Source organism: Hyla sarda, unplaced genomic scaffold (genome assembly GCF_029499605.1).
Source record: "Hyla sarda isolate aHylSar1 unplaced genomic scaffold, aHylSar1.hap1 scaffold_455, whole genome shotgun sequence".
In the NCBI taxonomy this organism is placed as follows: domain Eukaryota; kingdom Metazoa; phylum Chordata; class Amphibia; order Anura; family Hylidae; genus Hyla; species Hyla sarda.
In genome coordinates, this window is record NW_026610468.1 from 205,589 (window position 1) to 220,759 (window position 15,171).

The following is a 15,171-nucleotide window of genomic DNA, read 5'->3' on the forward strand; positions in this document are numbered from 1 at the left end:
ACTCTGCAAGGCCTGTGGAAGTGAGTGACATCATAGCACTGTAGTTCTGAGGGTTCAAGATGGATGCAACAATCTCCTGTTGCTTCTATGAAGGCCGTAATAGACGACATCACCAAACAGCTCCATAGTCACATACACAGCAAAGGAGAGATGTTGTTTACACCTAGTGATGTCAGTGGTATTGAGTGACATCACAGCACAGTGCTAAGGCTCCTGGGCCTGGACACAGCAGCGGCTGCAATATCTCAACGGAGAATACGTTTATATCTATGTGTGTGTGTGCGCATATATATATATATATATATATATATATATATATATATATATTTCTCCGCCGAAATCACTTTTAAACCCATTTCCACCTTTTTTTGCCTTCTCTTCCTCTTACTTTTTTTTCACGTTTTTTTACGTTTTTCTCCTTTTCGCCTCTTTTCTGGGCGTATTATTCTTCTTTTTCTTCTTTTTTTTCGTCTAATGCATACCCCATCAGTGCAGCAATGCTTATTCAATACCGCCAGCAGATGGAGACACTGGGGGATAATTTTCTAAGGATTTATACTGATTTTTCCTGTCTGAATTTGTCGCACAGAAAGTTGCAGGCCAAATATGTGTGACATTTCTGCGACTTTAGCTTCTAGAGCATTTTTACAACATTATACATAGGTGCTGAATACATAAAAAGCGACTGTTCAGCGACAGACAAGTCGCATCGGCTGAAAGTAGGCCAGAATGTCAGTCCATGTTGGAGCAGGTTTAGATACAGTCTAAAGCATAGATCTCAAAGTCTGTGCACAGAATTTAGCAAGGGCCTCGCACCTTCTGATGCATCAGGTAGGTGCACAATAGCATAGCCTAACCCTCTGTACTTTGGTCTATATTGATGCGGGACATAGACAGCCAGCTGATGACCAATCCATTAGTGCAATGGATGGCTGGAAGCATTTGTCTTTGCCTTTGCAATACCACAGAAGCAATGCATGGTCAATGTACAGCAATGACACACCTGTGTGAACAGCCAGGAGACCCCCCCCCATGTTATGTTACATAGTTACATAGTTAGTACGGTCGAAAAAAGACATATGTCCATCACGTTCAACCAGGGAATTAAGGGGTAGGGGTGTGGCGCGATATTGGGGAAGGGATGAGATTTTATATTTCTTCATAAGCATTAATCTTATTTTGTCAATTAGGAACATTCAGCACCCACCCGCTATCAAGGCAGCTGCCTATCATGTCATGCCCTACCTGCACAGGTGTGCTGGCTACTCAAATGATCCAATTAAGGAGGCCATTTAGTCAGCAGCAGCAGAAGTCCTGTGCCTGGACGCTCCAACAGGGGCCAGACACAAGCAGAAGCAGAAGCAGCAGAAGCAGCAGCAGCACCACCTTTTGTTTTTTGGCTGCAGCAGCAGCAAGGCCCACAGGGCTGGCTAGCTGGCTAGCCAGCAAGCAGGTAGCAATGAAAGTAGGAATCTTTCTTTTTAACCCTGTAAGGGGGTGGTGCACTGTACCCGAAGATACTGCCATATCGGGTCAATGCATAGGGCGACGGAAGCAAGCTTCGAAATCGGCCCCCGTTCTCAAAAATCCATTTAATATATGGTCCCCAGATAGGGGACGTATCAGATATTAAACTGATAAGAACAGATACTACACTTGATCTTAGCCAAAAGGCCGAGAAGCGATAACCGTGAAAGGGGCGGGCCCAACAAGGTCCCCTTCATGGGCACTATCACTGCTTGCTGTCAGGGAGGCTGCCAGACAATTTTCCATGCACACTCTGGGCTGGGGGGCAGTCAACCACCAGTACACACAGCAGAACCTAAACCCATACCATTATTGCTAAGCAGCAAGACAGGGGCCCATTGCACTCCCACGGGGCCTTTTTAAATGCAATCCATAACCCGGATTTGCCAGGAACCCTTCTTACTCCTCCTACTTGCATGTGACACTGGGCTTAGGATCTGCATAGGAAACACACACACAAGCACACACCTACCTTTGTTGCCTGCAGATGCCTCCTTGGCTGTCCCCAAACGGTATCAAACCAACACCCACGGGAAGCTGTAAGCATAGAGGACATGCCTGCACCCCATTGGACTTACCTGTGTGGGTTAAATCCGGGTTATTTGACAACCTATGGCGGTGATGGTTCTGCTCAGGCAGAGCAGTGCTGATGCTCCTCATAAAGCTGTCGCTGCTGTGAAGGTTCTAGGTGACATCACAAATCCCTTTGGTTACATACACAACAAAGCTGGGTTGTTGTTGTTTACACTCTGCAAGGCCTGTGGAAGTGAGTGACATCATAGCACTGTAGTTCTGAGGGTTCAAGATGGATGCAACAATCTCCTGTTGCTTCTATGAAGGCCGTAATAGACGACATCACCAAACAGCTCCATAGTCACATACACAGCAAAGGAGAGATGTTGTTTACACCTAGTGATGTCAGTGGTATTGAGTGACATCACAGCACAGTGCTAAGGCTCCTGGGCCTGGACACAGCAGCGGCTGCAATATCTCAACGGAGAATACGTTTATATCTATGTGTGTGTGTGCGCATATATATATATATATATATATATATATATATATATATATATATATATATATTTCTCCGCCGAAATCACTTTTAAACCCATTTCCACCTTTTTTTCCCTTCTCTTCCTCTTACTTTTTTTTCACGTTTTTTTACGTTTTTCTCCTTTTCGCCTCTTTTCTGGGCGTATTATTCTTCTTTTTCTTCTTTTTTTTCGTCTAATGCATACCCCATCAGTGCAGCAATGCTTATTCAATACCGCCAGCAGATGGAGACACTGGGGGATAATTTTCTAAGGATTTATACTGATTTTTCCTGTCTGAATTTGTCGCACAGAAAGTTGCAGGCCAAATATGTGTGACATTTCTGCGACTTTAGCTTCTAGAGCATTTTTACAACATTATACATAGGTGCTGAATACATAAAAAGCGACTGTTCAGCGACAGACAAGTCGCATCGGCTGAAAGTAGGCCAGAATGTCAGTCCATGTTGGAGCAGGTTTAGATACAGTCTAAAGTATAGATCTCAAAGTCTGTGCACAGAATTTAGCAAGGGCCTCGCACCTTCTGATGCATCAGGTAGGTGCACAATAGCATAGCCTAACCCTCTGTACTTTGGTCTATATTGATGCGGGACATAGACAGCCAGCTGATGACCAATCCATTAGTGCAATGGATGGCTGGAAGCATTTGTCTTTGCCTTTGCAATACCACAGAAGCAATGCATGGTCAATGTACAGCAATGACACACCTGTGTGAACAGCCAGGAGACCCCCCCCCCCCCATGTTATGTTACATAGTTACATAGTTAGTACGGTCGAAAAAAGACATATGTCCATCACGTTCAACCAGGGAATTAAGGGGTAGGGGTGTGGCGCGATATTGGGGAAGGGATGAGATTTTATATTTCTTCATAAGCATTAATCTTATTTTGTCAATTAGGAACATTCAGCACCCACCCGCTATCAAGGCAGCTGCCTATCATGTCATGCCCTACCTGCACAGGTGTGCTGGCTACTCAAATGATCCAATTAAGGAGGCCATTTAGTCAGCAGCAGCAGAAGTCCTGTGCCTGGACGCTCCAACAGGGGCCAGACACAAGCAGAAGCAGAAGCAGCAGAAGCAGCAGCAGCACCACCTTTTGTTTTTTGGCTGCAGCAGCAGCAAGGCCCACAGGGCTGGCTAGCTGGCTAGCCAGCAAGCAGGTAGCAATGAAAGTAGGAATCTTTCTTTTTAACCCTGTAAGGGGGTGGTGCACTGTACCCGAAGATACTGCCATATCGGGTCAATGCATAGGGCGACGGAAGCAAGCTTCGAAATCGGCCCCCGTTCTCAAAAATCCATTTAATATATGGTCCCCAGATAGGGGACGTATCAGATATTAAACTGATAAGAACAGATACTACACTTGATCTTAGCCAAAAGGCCGAGAAGCGATAACCGTGAAAGGGGCGGGCCCAACAAGGTCCCCTTCATGGGCACTATCACTGCTTGCTGTCAGGGAGGCTGCCAGACAATTTTCCATGCACACTCTGGGCTGGGGGGCAGTCAACCACCAGTACACACAGCAGAACCTAAACCCATACCATTATTGCTAAGCAGCAAGACAGGGGCCCATTGCACTCCCACGGGGCCTTTTTAAATGCAATCCATAACCCGGATTTGCCAGGAACCCTTCTTACTCCTCCTACTTGTGTGACACTGGGCTTAGGATCTGCATAGGAAACACACACACAAGCACACACCTACCTTTGTTGCCTGCAGATGCCTCCTTGGCTGTCCCCAAACGGTATCAAACCAACACCCACGGGAAGCTGTAAGCATAGAGGACATGCCTGCACCCCATTGGACTTACCTGTGTGGGTTAAATCCGGGTTATTTGACAACCTATGGCGGTGATGGTTCTGCTCAGGCAGAGCAGTGCTGATGCTCCTCATAAAGCTGTCGCTGCTGTGAAGGTTCTAGGTGACATCACAAATCCCTTTGGTTACATACACAACAAAGCTGGGTTGTTGTTGTTTACACTCTGCAAGGCCTGTGGAAGTGAGTGACATCATAGCACTGTAGTTCTGAGGGTTCAAGATGGATGCAACAATCTCCTGTTGCTTCTATGAAGGCCGTAATAGACGACATCACCAAACAGCTCCATAGTCACATACACAGCAAAGGAGAGATGTTGTTTACACCTAGTGATGTCAGTGGTATTGAGTGACATCACAGCACAGTGCTAAGGCTCCTGGGCCTGGACACAGCAGCGGCTGCAATATCTCAACGGAGAATACGTTTATATCTATGTGTGTGTGTGCGCATATATATATATATATATATATATATATATATATATATATATATATATTCTCCGCCGAAATCACTTTTAAACCCATTTCCACCTTTTTTTCCCTTCTCTTCCTCTTACTTTTTTTTCACGTTTTTTTACGTTTTTCTCCTTTTCGCCTCTTTTCTGGGCGTATTATTCTTCTTTTTCTTCTTTTTTTTCGTCTAATGCATACCCCATCAGTGCAGCAATGCTTATTCAATACCGCCAGCAGATGGAGACACTGGGGGATAATTTTCTAAGGATTTATACTGATTTTTCCTGTCTGAATTTGTCGCACAGAAAGTTGCAGGCCAAATATGTGTGACATTTCTGCGACTTTAGCTTCTAGAGCATTTTTACAACATTATACATAGGTGCTGAATACATAAAAAGCGACTGTTCAGCGACAGACAAGTCGCATCGGCTGAAAGTAGGCCAGAATGTCAGTCCATGTTGGAGCAGGTTTAGATACAGTCTAAAGCATAGATCTCAAAGTCTGTGCACAGAATTTAGCAAGGGCCTCGCACCTTCTGATGCATCAGGTAGGTGCACAATAGCATAGCCTAACCCTCTGTACTTTGGTCTATATTGATGCGGGACATAGACAGCCAGCTGATGACCAATCCATTAGTGCAATGGATGGCTGGAAGCATTTGTCTTTGCCTTTGCAATACCACAGAAGCAATGCATGGTCAATGTACAGCAATGACACACCTGTGTGAACAGCCAGGAGACCCCCCCCCATGTTATGTTACATAGTTACATAGTTAGTACGGTCGAAAAAAGACATATGTCCATCACGTTCAACCAGGGAATTAAGGGGTAGGGGTGTGGCGCGATATTGGGGAAGGGATGAGATTTTATATTTCTTCATAAGCATTAATCTTATTTTGTCAATTAGGAACATTCAGCACCCACCCGCTATCAAGGCAGCTGCCTATCATGTCATGCCCTACCTGCACAGGTGTGCTGGCTACTCAAATGATCCAATTAAGGAGGCCATTTAGTCAGCAGCAGCAGAAGTCCTGTGCCTGGACGCTCCAACAGGGGCCAGACACAAGCAGAAGCAGAAGCAGCAGAAGCAGCAGCAGCACCACCTTTTGTTTTTTGGCTGCAGCAGCAGCAAGGCCCACAGGGCTGGCTAGCTGGCTAGCCAGCAAGCAGGTAGCAATGAAAGTAGGAATCTTTCTTTTTAACCCTGTAAGGGGGTGGTGCACTGTACCCGAAGATACTGCCATATCGGGTCAATGCATAGGGCGACGGAAGCAAGCTTCGAAATCGGCCCCCGTTCTCAAAAATCCATTTAATATATGGTCCCCAGATAGGGGACGTATCAGATATTAAACTGATAAGAACAGATACTACACTTGATCTTAGCCAAAAGGCCGAGAAGCGATAACCGTGAAAGGGGCGGGCCCAACAAGGTCCCCTTCATGGGCACTATCACTGCTTGCTGTCAGGGAGGCTGCCAGACAATTTTCCATGCACACTCTGGGCTGGGGGGCAGTCAACCACCAGTACACACAGCAGAACCTAAACCCATACCATTATTGCTAAGCAGCAAGACAGGGGCCCATTGCACTCCCACGGGGCCTTTTTAAATGCAATCCATAACCCGGATTTGCCAGGAACCCTTCTTACTCCTCCTACTTGCATGTGACACTGGGCTTAGGATCTGCATAGGAAACACACACACAAGCACACACCTACCTTTGTTGCCTGCAGATGCCTCCTTGGCTGTCCCCAAACGGTATCAAACCAACACCCACGGGAAGCTGTAAGCATAGAGGACATGCCTGCACCCCATTGGACTTACCTGTGTGGGTTAAATCCGGGTTATTTGACAACCTATGGCGGTGATGGTTCTGCTCAGGCAGAGCAGTGCTGATGCTCCTCATAAAGCTGTCGCTGCTGTGAAGGTTCTAGGTGACATCACAAATCCCTTTGGTTACATACACAACAAAGCTGGGTTGTTGTTGTTTACACTCTGCAAGGCCTGTGGAAGTGAGTGACATCATAGCACTGTAGTTCTGAGGGTTCAAGATGGATGCAACAATCTCCTGTTGCTTCTATGAAGGCCGTAATAGACGACATCACCAAACAGCTCCATAGTCACATACACAGCAAAGGAGAGATGTTGTTTACACCTAGTGATGTCAGTGGTATTGAGTGACATCACAGCACAGTGCTAAGGCTCCTGGGCCTGGACACAGCAGCGGCTGCAATATCTCAACGGAGAATACGTTTATATCTATGTGTGTGTGTGCGCATATATATATATATATATATATATATATATATATATATATATATATTTCTCCGCCGAAATCACTTTTAAACCCATTTCCACCTTTTTTTGCCTTCTCTTCCTCTTACTTTTTTTTCACGTTTTTTTACGTTTTTCTCCTTTTCGCCTCTTTTCTGGGCGTATTATTCTTCTTTTTCTTCTTTTTTTTCGTCTAATGCATACCCCATCAGTGCAGCAATGCTTATTCAATACCGCCAGCAGATGGAGACACTGGGGGATAATTTTCTAAGGATTTATACTGATTTTTCCTGTCTGAATTTGTCGCACAGAAAGTTGCAGGCCAAATATGTGTGACATTTCTGCGACTTTAGCTTCTAGAGCATTTTTACAACATTATACATAGGTGCTGAATACATAAAAAGCGACTGTTCAGCGACAGACAAGTCGCATCGGCTGAAAGTAGGCCAGAATGTCAGTCCATGTTGGAGCAGGTTTAGATACAGTCTAAAGCATAGATCTCAAAGTCTGTGCACAGAATTTAGCAAGGGCCTCGCACCTTCTGATGCATCAGGTAGGTGCACAATAGCATAGCCTAACCCTCTGTACTTTGGTCTATATTGATGCGGGACATAGACAGCCAGCTGATGACCAATCCATTAGTGCAATGGATGGCTGGAAGCATTTGTCTTTGCCTTTGCAATACCACAGAAGCAATGCATGGTCAATGTACAGCAATGACACACCTGTGTGAACAGCCAGGAGACCCCCCCCCCCCCCCCATGTTATGTTACATAGTTACATAGTTAGTACGGTCGAAAAAAGACATATGTCCATCACGTTCAACCAGGGAATTAAGGGGTAGGGGTGTGGCGCGATATTGGGGAAGGGATGAGATTTTATATTTCTTCATAAGCATTAATCTTATTTTGTCAATTAGGAACATTCAGCACCCACCCGCTATCAAGGCAGCTGCCTATCATGTCATGCCCTACCTGCACAGGTGTGCTGGCTACTCAAATGATCCAATTAAGGAGGCCATTTAGTCAGCAGCAGCAGAAGTCCTGTGCCTGGACGCTCCAACAGGGGCCAGACACAAGCAGAAGCAGAAGCAGCAGAAGCAGCAGCAGCACCACCTTTTGTTTTTTGGCTGCAGCAGCAGCAAGGCCCACAGGGCTGGCTAGCTGGCTAGCCAGCAAGCAGGTAGCAATGAAAGTAGGAATCTTTCTTTTTAACCCTGTAAGGGGGTGGTGCACTGTACCCGAAGATACTGCCATATCGGGTCAATGCATAGGGCGACGGAAGCAAGCTTCGAAATCGGCCCCCGTTCTCAAAAATCCATTTAATATATGGTCCCCAGATAGGGGACGTATCAGATATTAAACTGATAAGAACAGATACTACACTTGATCTTAGCCAAAAGGCCGAGAAGCGATAACCGTGAAAGGGGCGGGCCCAACAAGGTCCCCTTCATGGGCACTATCACTGCTTGCTGTCAGGGAGGCTGCCAGACAATTTTCCATGCACACTCTGGGCTGGGGGGCAGTCAACCACCAGTACACACAGCAGAACCTAAACCCATACCATTATTGCTAAGCAGCAAGACAGGGGCCCATTGCACTCCCACGGGGCCTTTTTAAATGCAATCCATAACCCGGATTTGCCAGGAACCCTTCTTACTCCTCCTACTTGCATGTGACACTGGGCTTAGGATCTGCATAGGAAACACACACACAAGCACACACCTACCTTTGTTGCCTGCAGATGCCTCCTTGGCTGTCCCCAAACGGTATCAAACCAACACCCACGGGAAGCTGTAAGCATAGAGGACATGCCTGCACCCCATTGGACTTACCTGTGTGGGTTAAATCCGGGTTATTTGACAACCTATGGCGGTGATGGTTCTGCTCAGGCAGAGCAGTGCTGATGCTCCTCATAAAGCTGTCGCTGCTGTGAAGGTTCTAGGTGACATCACAAATCCCTTTGGTTACATACACAACAAAGCTGGGTTGTTGTTGTTTACACTCTGCAAGGCCTGTGGAAGTGAGTGACATCATAGCACTGTAGTTCTGAGGGTTCAAGATGGATGCAACAATCTCCTGTTGCTTCTATGAAGGCCGTAATAGACGACATCACCAAACAGCTCCATAGTCACATACACAGCAAAGGAGAGATGTTGTTTACACCTAGTGATGTCAGTGGTATTGAGTGACATCACAGCACAGTGCTAAGGCTCCTGGGCCTGGACACAGCAGCGGCTGCAATATCTCAACGGAGAATACGTTTATATCTATGTGTGTGTGTGCGCATATATATATATATATATATATATATATATATATATATATATATATATTCTCCGCCGAAATCACTTTTAAACCCATTTCCACCTTTTTTTCCCTTCTCTTCCTCTTACTTTTTTTTCACGTTTTTTTACGTTTTTCTCCTTTTCGCCTCTTTTCTGGGCGTATTATTCTTCTTTTTCTTCTTTTTTTTCGTCTAATGCATACCCCATCAGTGCAGCAATGCTTATTCAATACCGCCAGCAGATGGAGACACTGGGGGATAATTTTCTAAGGATTTATACTGATTTTTCCTGTCTGAATTTGTCGCACAGAAAGTTGCAGGCCAAATATGTGTGACATTTCTGCGACTTTAGCTTCTAGAGCATTTTTACAACATTATACATAGGTGCTGAATACATAAAAAGCGACTGTTCAGCGACAGACAAGTCGCATCGGCTGAAAGTAGGCCAGAATGTCAGTCCATGTTGGAGCAGGTTTAGATACAGTCTAAAGCATAGATCTCAAAGTCTGTGCACAGAATTTAGCAAGGGCCTCGCACCTTCTGATGCATCAGGTAGGTGCACAATAGCATAGCCTAACCCTCTGTACTTTGGTCTATATTGATGCGGGACATAGACAGCCAGCTGATGACCAATCCATTAGTGCAATGGATGGCTGGAAGCATTTGTCTTTGCCTTTGCAATACCACAGAAGCAATGCATGGTCAATGTACAGCAATGACACACCTGTGTGAACAGCCAGGAGACCCCCCCCCCCCCCCATGTTATGTTACATAGTTACATAGTTAGTACGGTCGAAAAAAGACATATGTCCATCACGTTCAACCAGGGAATTAAGGGGTAGGGGTGTGGCGCGATATTGGGGAAGGGATGAGATTTTATATTTCTTCCTAAGCATTAATCTTATTTTGTCAATTAGGAACATTCAGCACCCACCCGCTATCAAGGCAGCTGCCTATCATGTCATGCCCTACCTGCACAGGTGTGCTGGCTACTCAAATGATCCAATTAAGGAGGCCATTTAGTCAGCAGCAGCAGAAGTCCTGTGCCTGGACGCTCCAACAGGGGCCAGACACAAGCAGAAGCAGAAGCAGCAGAAGCAGCAGCAGCACCACCTTTTGTTTTTTGGCTGCAGCAGCAGCAAGGCCCACAGGGCTGGCTAGCTGGCTAGCCAGCAAGCAGGTAGCAATGAAAGTAGGAATCTTTCTTTTTAACCCTGTAAGGGGGTGGTGCACTGTACCCGAAGATACTGCCATATCGGGTCAATGCATAGGGCGACGGAAGCAAGCTTCGAAATCGGCCCCCGTTCTCAAAAATCCATTTAATATATGGTCCCCAGATAGGGGACGTATCAGATATTAAACTGATAAGAACAGATACTACACTTGATCTTAGCCAAAAGGCCGAGAAGCGATAACCGTGAAAGGGGCGGGCCCAACAAGGTCCCCTTCATGGGCACTATCACTGCTTGCTGTCAGGGAGGCTGCCAGACAATTTTCCATGCACACTCTGGGCTGGGGGGCAGTCAACCACCAGTACACACAGCAGAACCTAAACCCATACCATTATTGCTAAGCAGCAAGACAGGGGCCCATTGCACTCCCACGGGGCCTTTTTAAATGCAATCCATAACCCGGATTTGCCAGGAACCCTTCTTACTCCTCCTACTTGCATGTGACACTGGGCTTAGGATCTGCATAGGAAACACACACACAAGCACACACCTACCTTTGTTGCCTGCAGATGCCTCCTTGGCTGTCCCCAAACGGTATCAAACCAACACCCACGGGAAGCTGTAAGCATAGAGGACATGCCTGCACCCCATTGGACTTACCTGTGTGGGTTAAATCCGGGTTATTTGACAACCTATGGCGGTGATGGTTCTGCTCAGGCAGAGCAGTGCTGATGCTCCTCATAAAGCTGTCGCTGCTGTGAAGGTTCTAGGTGACATCACAAATCCCTTTGGTTACATACACAACAAAGCTGGGTTGTTGTTGTTTACACTCTGCAAGGCCTGTGGAAGTGAGTGACATCATAGCACTGTAGTTCTGAGGGTTCAAGATGGATGCAACAATCTCCTGTTGCTTCTATGAAGGCCGTAATAGACGACATCACCAAACAGCTCCATAGTCACATACACAGCAAAGGAGAGATGTTGTTTACACCTAGTGATGTCAGTGGTATTGAGTGACATCACAGCACAGTGCTAAGGCTCCTGGGCCTGGACACAGCAGCGGCTGCAATATCTCAACGGAGAATACGTTTATATCTATGTGTGTGTGTGCGCATATATATATATATATATATATATATATATATATATATATATATATTTCTCCGCCGAAATCACTTTTAAACCCATTTCCACCTTTTTTTCCCTTCTCTTCCTCTTACTTTTTTTTCACGTTTTTTTACGTTTTTCTCCTTTTCGCCTCTTTTCTGGGCGTATTATTCTTCTTTTTCTTCTTTTTTTTCGTCTAATGCATACCCCATCAGTGCAGCAATGCTTATTCAATACCGCCAGCAGATGGAGACACTGGGGGATAATTTTCTAAGGATTTATACTGATTTTTCCTGTCTGAATTTGTCGCACAGAAAGTTGCAGGCCAAATATGTGTGACATTTCTGCGACTTTAGCTTCTAGAGCATTTTTACAACATTATACATAGGTGCTGAATACATAAAAAGCGACTGTTCAGCGACAGACAAGTCGCATCGGCTGAAAGTAGGCCAGAATGTCAGTCCATGTTGGAGCAGGTTTAGATACAGTCTAAAGCATAGATCTCAAAGTCTGTGCACAGAATTTAGCAAGGGCCTCGCACCTTCTGATGCATCAGGTAGGTGCACAATAGCATAGCCTAACCCTCTGTACTTTGGTCTATATTGATGCGGGACATAGACAGCCAGCTGATGACCAATCCATTAGTGCAATGGATGGCTGGAAGCATTTGTCTTTGCCTTTGCAATACCACAGAAGCAATGCATGGTCAATGTACAGCAATGACACACCTGTGTGAACAGCCAGGAGACCCCCCCCCCCCCCCCCCCCATGTTATGTTACATAGTTACATAGTTAGTACGGTCGAAAAAAGACATATGTCCATCACGTTCAACCAGGGAATTAAGGGGTAGGGGTGTGGCGCGATATTGGGGAAGGGATGAGATTTTATATTTCTTCATAAGCATTAATCTTATTTTGTCAATTAGGAACATTCAGCACCCACCCGCTTACAAGGCAGCTGCCTATCATGTCATGCCCTACCTGCACAGGTGTGCTGGCTACTCAAATGATCCAATTAAGGAGGCCATTTAGTCAGCAGCAGCAGAAGTCCTGTGCCTGGACGCTCCAACAGGGGCCAGACACAAGCAGAAGCAGAAGCAGCAGAAGCAGCAGCAGCACCACCTTTTGTTTTTTGGCTGCAGCAGCAGCAAGGCCCACAGGGCTGGCTAGCTGGCTAGCCAGCAAGCAGGTAGCAATGAAAGTAGGAATCTTTCTTTTTAACCCTGTAAGGGGGTGGTGCACTGTACCCGAAGATACTGCCATATCGGGTCAATGCATAGGGCGACGGAAGCAAGCTTCGAAATCGGCCCCCGTTCTCAAAAATCCATTTAATATATGGTCCCCAGATAGGGGACGTATCAGATATTAAACTGATAAGAACAGATACTACACTTGATCTTAGCCAAAAGGCCGAGAAGCGATAACCGTGAAAGGGGCGGGCCCAACAAGGTCCCCTTCATGGGCACTATCACTGCTTGCTGTCAGGGAGGCTGCCAGACAATTTTCCATGCACACTCTGGGCTGGGGGGCAGTCAACCACCAGTACACACAGCAGAACCTAAACCCATACCATTATTGCTAAGCAGCAAGACAGGGGCCCATTGCACTCCCACGGGGCCTTTTTAAATGCAATCCATAACCCGGATTTGCCAGGAACCCTTCTTACTCCTCCTACTTGCATGTGACACTGGGCTTAGGATCTGCATAGGAAACACACACACAAGCACACACCTACCTTTGTTGCCTGCAGATGCCTCCTTGGCTGTCCCCAAACGGTATCAAACCAACACCCACGGGAAGCTGTAAGCATAGAGGACATGCCTGCACCCCATTGGACTTACCTGTGTGGGTTAAATCCGGGTTATTTGACAACCTATGGCGGTGATGGTTCTGCTCAGGCAGAGCAGTGCTGATGCTCCTCATAAAGCTGTCGCTGCTGTGAAGGTTCTAGGTGACATCACAAATCCCTTTGGTTACATACACAACAAAGCTGGGTTGTTGTTGTTTACACTCTGCAAGGCCTGTGGAAGTGAGTGACATCATAGCACTGTAGTTCTGAGGGTTCAAGATGGATGCAACAATCTCCTGTTGCTTCTATGAAGGCCGTAATAGACGACATCACCAAACAGCTCCATAGTCACATACACAGCAAAGGAGAGATGTTGTTTACACCTAGTGATGTCAGTGGTATTGAGTGACATCACAGCACAGTGCTAAGGCTCCTGGGCCTGGACACAGCAGCGGCTGCAATATCTCAACGGAGAATACGTTTATATCTATGTGTGTGTGTGCGCATATATATATATATATATATATATATATATATATATATATATATTTCTCCGCCGAAATCACTTTTAAACCCATTTCCACCTTTTTTTCCCTTCTCTTCCTCTTACTTTTTTTTCACGTTTTTTTACGTTTTTCTCCTTTTCGCCTCTTTTCTGGGCGTATTATTCTTCTTTTTCTTCTTTTTTTTCGTCTAATGCATACCCCATCAGTGCAGCAATGCTTATTCAATACCGCCAGCAGATGGAGACACTGGGGGATAATTTTCTAAGGATTTATACTGATTTTTCCTGTCTGAATTTGTCGCACAGAAAGTTGCAGGCCAAATATGTGTGACATTTCTGCGACTTTAGCTTCTAGAGCATTTTTACAACATTATACATAGGTGCTGAATACATAAAAAGCGACTGTTCAGCGACAGACAAGTCGCATCGGCTGAAAGTAGGCCAGAATGTCAGTCCATGTTGGAGCAGGTTTAGATACAGTCTAAAGCATAGATCTCAAAGTCTGTGCACAGAATTTAGCAAGGGCCTCGCACCTTCTGATGCATCAGGTAGGTGCACAATAGCATAGCCTAACCCTCTGTACTTTGGTCTATATTGATGCGGGACATAGACAGCCAGCTGATGACCAATCCATTAGTGCAATGGATGGCTGGAAGCATTTGTCTTTGCCTTTGCAATACCACAGAAGCAATGCATGGTCAATGTACAGCAATGACACACCTGTGTGAACAGCCAGGAGACCCCCCCATGTTATGTTACATAGTTACATAGTTAGTACGGTCGAAAAAAGACATATGTCCATCACGTTCAACCAGGGAATTAAGGGGTAGGGGTGTGGCGCGATATTGGGGAAGGGATGAGATTTTATATTTCTTCATAAGCATTAATCTTATTTTGTCAATTAGGAACATTCAGCACCCACCCGCTATCAAGGCAGCTGCCTATCATGTCATGCCCTACCTGCACAGGTGTGCTGGCTACTCAAATGATCCAATTAAGGAGGCCATTTAGTCAGCAGCAGCAGAAGTCCTGTGCCTGGACGCTCCAACAGGGGCCAGACACAAGCAGAAGCAGAAGCAGCAGAAGCAGCAGCAGCACCACCTTTTGTTTTTTGGCTGCAGCAGCAGCAAGGCCCACAGGGCTGGCTAGCTGGCTAGCCAGCAAGCAGGTAGCAATGAAAGTAGGAATCTTTCT

The 15,171-nt window shown here is 45.9% G+C and overlaps 6 non-coding genes across 6 annotated transcripts; all 6 read right to left on the minus strand.

Moving 5' to 3' along the window:
* Positions 1–1,495: 1,495 nt before the first annotated feature.
* On the minus strand, positions 1,496–1,686 carry LOC130335594 (U2 spliceosomal RNA). Its single transcript, XR_008877194.1, has one exon. It is a non-coding gene; the product is annotated as a U2 spliceosomal RNA (small nuclear RNA).
* Positions 1,687–3,782: 2,096 nt separating this feature from the next.
* Positions 3,783–3,973, minus strand: LOC130335597 (U2 spliceosomal RNA). The gene has a single exon (XR_008877196.1). It is a non-coding gene; the product is annotated as a U2 spliceosomal RNA (small nuclear RNA).
* Positions 3,974–6,058: 2,085 nt separating this feature from the next.
* Positions 6,059–6,249, minus strand: LOC130335598 (U2 spliceosomal RNA). Its single transcript, XR_008877197.1, has one exon. It is a non-coding gene; the product is annotated as a U2 spliceosomal RNA (small nuclear RNA).
* A 2,093-nt stretch (positions 6,250–8,342) lies between these two features.
* On the minus strand, positions 8,343–8,533 carry LOC130335599 (U2 spliceosomal RNA). The gene has a single exon (XR_008877198.1). It is a non-coding gene; the product is annotated as a U2 spliceosomal RNA (small nuclear RNA).
* A 2,093-nt stretch (positions 8,534–10,626) lies between these two features.
* Positions 10,627–10,817, minus strand: LOC130335600 (U2 spliceosomal RNA). The gene has a single exon (XR_008877199.1). It is a non-coding gene; the product is annotated as a U2 spliceosomal RNA (small nuclear RNA).
* Positions 10,818–12,914: 2,097 nt separating this feature from the next.
* On the minus strand, positions 12,915–13,105 carry LOC130335601 (U2 spliceosomal RNA). Its single transcript, XR_008877200.1, has one exon. It is a non-coding gene; the product is annotated as a U2 spliceosomal RNA (small nuclear RNA).
* Between the last annotated feature and the right edge of the window lie 2,066 nt (positions 13,106–15,171).